A 7446-nucleotide genomic window follows, 5' to 3' on the forward strand; every position below is an offset into this window, starting at 1 on the left:
TTGTTATAAGTTTCAAAGCTAGAAATATTTGAAGAATTTCAATGCAGTATATTTTTCTATTGCTTCTGGAATGCATTGTTAATAAACATTTTATTGTTGAAGGAACTCTGGCTACAAGGGTTCAGTACAGAAATTTTAAGATAAAAAATAAATTTCTGTTATGATTTGTCATAAGGTACAGTTTTGAATTCAAAAGACGATACCTTACATAATAATTGTAAAAGAAAATTCGCAACATAAATTGTTTCAGGCCGAAGTTCAGGCCAAAGCTTCGTTCCATCTCTAGTAAAAAGCAAGCGCGATTTTTCTCAATATTTGTTTGTTTTAAATGGATATTTTTTTTCACTTCAATAGTATTTTTTTTTTTAAATATACTTCAGAAATTTCTGTCATTAATTAATTTACATTTACAAACGTTAGAGACGTAAGTGAGAAACTAACGTGCTCCTGCACGTTTGAATCCATTGGGAAACCTGGAATCCTATTTTTTCAAATATAAACTTTGAAGTGGCTACTACTGGAGCACTATCAAGCACTGGCCACTACTGTTGTGTTTACCTCATATCAAAAATATGAATTAAAAAAAGAAATAGCACAAGTTTTAAATATAAGTGCATATATTTAATCATCAATTTATTGTTCTTTAAGCTATGAGTCAAAAAAGAATTTTAGTTAAAACTTATGTGCGAAAACCATTAGTAAAATTAAACTTTTTTTTTACACCGAAATATTACACATTTAATGACATTCTTTTGAGCTGTAAATGGAACTGAAATTATTTGTCTTAGTAGTGTTGTGAATTTCCTTCCATAGCTGTACCAATTGTTACATAAAAAAGTTTAAGTAATAGAGTTATTGACAATTTTTTTAAGTAAAATATTTTTAAACGAACCTTTCGGAGAAAATATTATCAAATATTCATTAATTAAAACTTATTAGTATTTGTATGTATGCATTACAAATATGGCAGTGAATATGAATTGATTAGATTACACCTCTTTAGCTTTAGCATACTTTTGGACAGTTTCGGACACTTTTGGACTGTTTTTAGACAGTTTTGGACGGTAAAAACCACCTGTGCTGTCCTAAAGCAGTTTTGGGCAGTCCAAAACCCAACCCTGTTTTTTTTTTTTTTTTTTTTTTTTTTTTGCCTTTCGATGAAAACGTTGTGTCGACGCTAGGATTCTCAGTCTTATGGAAATTTTCAGTACCATTCAACTATGTAACGTACGAGGGAAAACATTTCACTGTCATTTGCCGAGACAACAACTTGACGTTTCTGTGATTTATTTATTTATTTTTTTTTTTTTTTTTTCATTCATATTAACCAATGGCTTAGCCACCAGATGATTATTATAATTTTCTCTCCACGTTCACTAGAAGGTAGCACATTGGATTCTAACTGCCAGGTTTGTGAAATCTATTTTTATTTCACTTATTTTTTTTAACTCGTTAATTACAAAAACTGACCTTTAGCCAAGCTAAAATTGTAGATGAATCATTCCACAAAATCAAAACTTGCGGTCGCCCCTCGCCAGATCGCTAGTGGTAAAATAAAGTAGTGACTAAAACTGTTAGTACCTTTCGCCGATCCCCACTGTGTTCTCTATACTAATATATAAAAAGAGAGGGCAGATTTTGTATGTTTATATGTCGTGCTTAATCTCCGTAACCACTGCACCTATTTGAAAAATTCCTTCACTGTATGAAACTGCTTCGTTACACAGTGACATAAGCTATTTTGCGTAATAAGATTATACATACAATGCAATAATGTACTGAAAATCGCGATTTTTGGACTTACGCTACTCCGGTTCTGAGGCACAGATATTAACAAATCAATTTCATAATTATATTATTTAGTTCGGTTTCAGGTACCGATTAAAATTTTAAATTAAGGCAACGATCATGGGTGCAAGACCTTCTGTCGCAGGACGGATTTCCGTCTTGGACAAAATTTCCCAGACGTAGGTCGGGACGGAAAGAAATTCGATGACTTTCCTTCAATTTTTACTTAAAAAAGAAAAATCGAGTGTTTGAAAAATATCCTTTAATATTACTGGACCGTTCCATAACTACGAATTTACGTCGACATTTTCTCGATTTTTCGGCCATGGGCTTGTTTTGTTTGCAACGTGCTTTTTTGGAGGTGTAGCTTTTAACACTCCGTCGGGCGCAATATGTTGTAGAACACGATCGGGCGCATTGAGCCTGGGAAGCACACTTTGATCTACTGATTTTTTCTACGCATGTTTACATTTTCTTACGAAACAATTGTCAATTACAAACACCAAAGAAGAGAAATAAAACAGTTTTTCATGATTTTCGAATGTAACATAAGTTTAAGAAAATGAATATACATTTTTCCATGAGCTATTGAGGGGGCGTGGCTAACTAAAGAATTCGAGGTGTGCCTAATAGATCAGTTGCGCCCGACGGAGTGTTAAACCCGCGCCGTTTGACTTTTTTTAGGTTGCTTTGTTATTTCCAACTCACTGCATTGCAGACCGCGAAGTTGCTCACTATTCTCCCTGATTTATCGAATTAATCGTCTCTATTTGAAAATTTAGCCTTTTCTCTCTCTATTTTCGATTTTTTTTTTTTTATTTTTTTTTTTACAAAAAATGTATTACGAGTTGAATCTGAATCACCGATTGAGAGTTATTGCTGACGAGATGAAATGTTTACGCCACAGCAAAAGGTGTCCACATACCAAGCGAAATGGGAACTATCAGGGACTTTAAAAATTTTAATGAAAATGGGAATTTTGGAAAAAATAGGGGGGGGGGGGGTTTCAAGCTGGTTTGAAACACCGATGGGCAACTGTTCCTGCATTTTTGACATGTTTCTGGTGAAATATTCTAAGACTTGAGGACTCACTATATTCCAATGTCTTTCAATCTAACACTCGCTAGAATGGATATTTGGCGGTGGGGGAGAGAGAGAGAAAAAGGAAACGAGAAAAATAACGGCAGCAAGAATTTGCGAAAAAACGCTGCTCTTACAAAGAGGGTAAGTCCGCAAATTAACCCACGATACTGAGATCTTAAAACGTTTGTATCTTGGACAATCTAATTGGAGGGGGGGGGGTAGGAGAGGTAACTCTAGGGGCTCCAGAATAAAATATCGAAAAACTGAATTGAAAGTTATTTTTGAAGTTAATAGTGGTTAAGGATTTTTCCTCTACAAAATCTTAAAAATTTAAAAGTCAAAAATGTTTAGGCTGTCTTTAATGATGTAAAAGTGGGAAGGGGAAGTTTAAAAAAAAATCGGAAACTGGAGTCTTAAATTGAGAGTGATCTTTGGTGAATTTATGAGAGGTGTTCTAACCTGAAAATGTTTTGTAGCTGATGTATTAAAAACTATTTGAGGCTATACTTAAATTTCTTAAGAGAAAGGGAATTTGGGACCAGTGGCATAGCTAGGGAGAGGAAATCCGCCCCGTGCGGCCCTTTTTGAGGGGCGGCAATTTCACACTTTTGATTCAAAAACATTTAACGCGTTTTCCCAATTAGGAAATCATGCTTTGGATCTATTATTGGAAGTAAAAAAGAAAAAAAGTTTTCGAAATGTAAGATTTTAGTGCGACTATGGTAGATAATAAAATTGCTATAATACAAAACGTGTTTTTCTTGCAGACTTCGCAGCACTATTGTGTGTTTTTGTTCTTCCTTCGTCTAAAGCTACAGACTGAAAGAGCTGGTAGTGTGAAGTCAAGGGGCCATATTGCTTTTTCTTTTAAGTAAGTTCCTAGGAAACCATCGTATTTATAAAAAAAAAAGAAAAAAAAACACTTTTTTTGAAGGAAAGTGACAACAAGGGTAAAATTAGAGAGGTCTCAAATGGTGGGCGATGTCTAACTCATTTTCAGGATAGCATTATTTGTTTCAACACTTGCTTTGTTTGGTCATTGACTACAAAATTTTCACTGAGACAGAATGAAATTTATGTTCTTTTTATATAAAAAAAAATATTCACAACTATAATAATGACTTGTAAATACTGTATTACATCAACTAATTCCCTCAATATGTACAAGAATATGTATAAAAAAAAGAAAGAAAAATCGTCTTCGCATATCTTTAATGTTGAAACATAAAGGACTCCGAATTTCTTCGCCCAACACTGAATACATAAATTAAGACTAGCATGTAAATAAAAACAAATTATATCAACAATAATGGGGTCGTTTCCAAAATTGTAAAAGTATTTTTTTCTGAAAGGACATGCTTAAAAACATAGGATCTGACCATTTTTTAAATAATTTGTTTAAGTTTCATATTTTAAAAAAAATTACTTAAATCGGCGCGCTTTCAATATTTATGCTTCTGTCCGATGACATCATAAATGATGAAATGCCATTCTATGTTGCCATTCACAGAGCAAAATATTTAATTCACATCTTTACTCACGTGTATTGGCAACGATATGGTTGATAGCAAGCGTAGAGCGCAATTTTAATTCTATGTATGCCTGCTTGATTATCGTAACGTGGAAACGTAAAAGAAAGATGCAGCAAAGTGCATCATTTGTGACGTCATCAAGACCACGCCTTGTTTCAAAAACTGGAAAATTTAAAAAATTAACTAAAAAATAACTGTTGGGGAAAATAAAAGTATTTTCTGGGTCCATGTTATTATTATTTTTTTTTTTTTTTTTGCTTATTCTATCAATTTCAGTGACAAAAAGTACTACTTTTGACTGAAGGAAACAACCCCATTGTTTCAAAGTTCGTAGTCGGAGTCAACCTTATTTTGGGATAAAGGAGTCAGATTCGTAAGTCGAAGGTTTTTAATTTGAGGAATCGGAATCTCATTTTCCCTTAAAGTCTACAACTGTGTCAATGTTTGAAAGGTCATTGTTGGAATTTTTTTGAGATAAAGGAGTCGGAGTCGAAGACTTGAAATTTCCAAGAGTCGGAGTTAGTCATCCCCCCCCCCCCCTTGACTAAACTTTTGCCAAAGCTACGGATAGCTACTTGTGAAGTCGGAGTCCTACTAATTTTCGGGTACAAGAGTATGATTCGGAATCAACTGCCCTAAAATTCTAGGAGTCGGATTCGGGAGTTGGTCATCAAGAGCATTTCTAACAAAATTTGTTTGAAGTAAATCTACCTTTAAGTTCGGGATCTATATATTGAGTTTTAGTTTCGTCGTAGACGCCAATGTTAAGGGATTTGATCTGTTCAAAATTGAACAGAAAATTGTTCAAATCAAAAAGATATTTTTTATATATTGCTCTTCTTCAAAAACTTTTTCCTATAAAGTTAGTGTGAAGCAAATTCGCCTTTAAGTCCCGGATTTATATTTCTCTTGAATTTCCCAGTAAGGGGTTTTAATGGAAAGATTTTTTGAACAGTTCAAAATTTAACGAAAAATTGTTCAAATCAAGAAATGAAATGTGGGAATGAGGTATCCTCGCAGAAATCATTCGACCAAAAAAAAATTTTGTTCGAACCGGACTATTCACACAAAAGTTATTAGGGGAGGGGGGCAGACCTAGGGGTGGACTGACACGCAGGTCGTTGCGCCCTTAAGGCTGAACACATTTTTTATTTATTCATATATTTTTTTAACATTTATTTTATTTTCTTATTATTTGGTGCAAATTTCCTTATTTTTTAATTTTTTTACAAAAATTTTATTTTATCTTTTTACTTTTTGGTGCAACTAAAATTCCTAAACTCCTAATTTATTTATTTATTCATTCATTCAGTCAAAAGTACTACTCTTAGTCACTGAAATTGATAGAATAAGCAAAAAAACATGGACTCGGGAAAATACTTTCATTTTCCCTACAGTTATTTTTTAATTATTTTTTATTAAGAATCCGATTTTTCAAACAAGGCGTAGTCTTTATGACGTCACAATGATGCACTTTGGCGCATATGTTACCGCATTTCCACGTTATGATAATCAACAAGCGAATCAACTATTACGCTCTACATTTGCTATCAACCATATCGTTGCCAGTACACGTGAGTAAAGATGCGAATTAGATATTATGCTCTGTGAATGGCACCACTGAATGGCATTTCATCATTTGCGATGTCATCGGCAGAAGCGCAAACAATGAAAGCGCACCGATTAATGGATTTTTTTTTTAATATTACATTTTGTCAAATAATTTTAAAAATGGTCATATCCTATGTTTTTATAGCATACTCTTTCAGAAAAAAATACTTTTAAAATTTTGGAAACGACCCCATTTGACTATGTTGAGATTCTGTCTTTTGTCAGGAATTTGACCATGTCGGGATTCTGGCTTGTTGGGAGAACCCTTAGAGCAGGAGTTAAAATGGAGGGAGCAAGTCCAATTATTGACTTAGCAAAAGCAAATCCAAAGATACCAAGTCACGTGACTTAACAACGATGAATGGTTGGCACGTTTTGCGTGAAACAAGCGAAAAAAAACTGATTTCTTCCAATACTTTGCTTTGAAATCTGTCTCGTGACTTGGGGTGCTGATTTCATGAACGAAAGTCTTCACTCCCTCCATTTTATCTCTTCTCAATGGGATAACCATGTCGGAGTTCTGGCTTGTCAGGATTTTGACCATGTCGGGATTTCGACCCAGACCCAAAATCATCGTAAACAGCATGGAGCTTAGGCTCCATGGTAAACTGTTAAGAGGTCAAAGAATAGGCGTGCAACAAATACCAATACTACAAATAAAAATATGAAAAGAAAACCAATAAATCTACTGATTAGGAATTATAAATGCATTAAGAATAACCACATCATCACAAACCAAGCACAAAATATGAAAACAAGACAAGAATATCACTAAAAGCAATAAGAAAAGTAATGATTCATTGCTAGCTTCCTTAGCAGAATATTGTACCGTTCTGTGCAGGAACACGGCAGTATCTACAGAAATGAGTTTTCGAGATATTTGAAGAAATGTGTGGTGTATTCAATACTAAGGGGCCATTCATTAATTACGTAAGGATGATTTTGGCAATTTTTGACCCCTCCTCCCCGTATGTAAAAGTAAGTAAAATTTTTCTACCGCCCCCTACCCCCGCATCATACGTGATTCCATTTCGCTTTTCATAATAATAAAATAACGAATTTTACATCACTGGAATTGTTATTAAATTCACTGTTATTACATTTTTTTAAAACCCTTTTGTGCAAAGCAATTTTTATAAAAGGAATTAGACTAAATGTTTTTTCGACAAATAACTTTTGTAATTTTGCGACACAAATTAAAAATAAGACATTCCGTATACTGTGCGATTCTTTTATTTTATTTTACACTATTGATTATTTGAAAAACAAGTAAAAAACAGCTCATCCTAATACGTTTTTATACCTTCCAGATGCAAATAAAATATGATTCGTGCGAAACCACTTGACCGCGCGATTTTTAATGTAAAAAATTGACTTGAAAAATATTACGTAATAAAGGGTCTGACCCACCCCCAAGTAAGGGCATGTAGAG

Source organism: Uloborus diversus, chromosome 1 (genome assembly GCF_026930045.1).
Source record: "Uloborus diversus isolate 005 chromosome 1, Udiv.v.3.1, whole genome shotgun sequence".
Lineage (NCBI taxonomy): Eukaryota > Metazoa > Arthropoda > Arachnida > Araneae > Uloboridae > Uloborus > Uloborus diversus.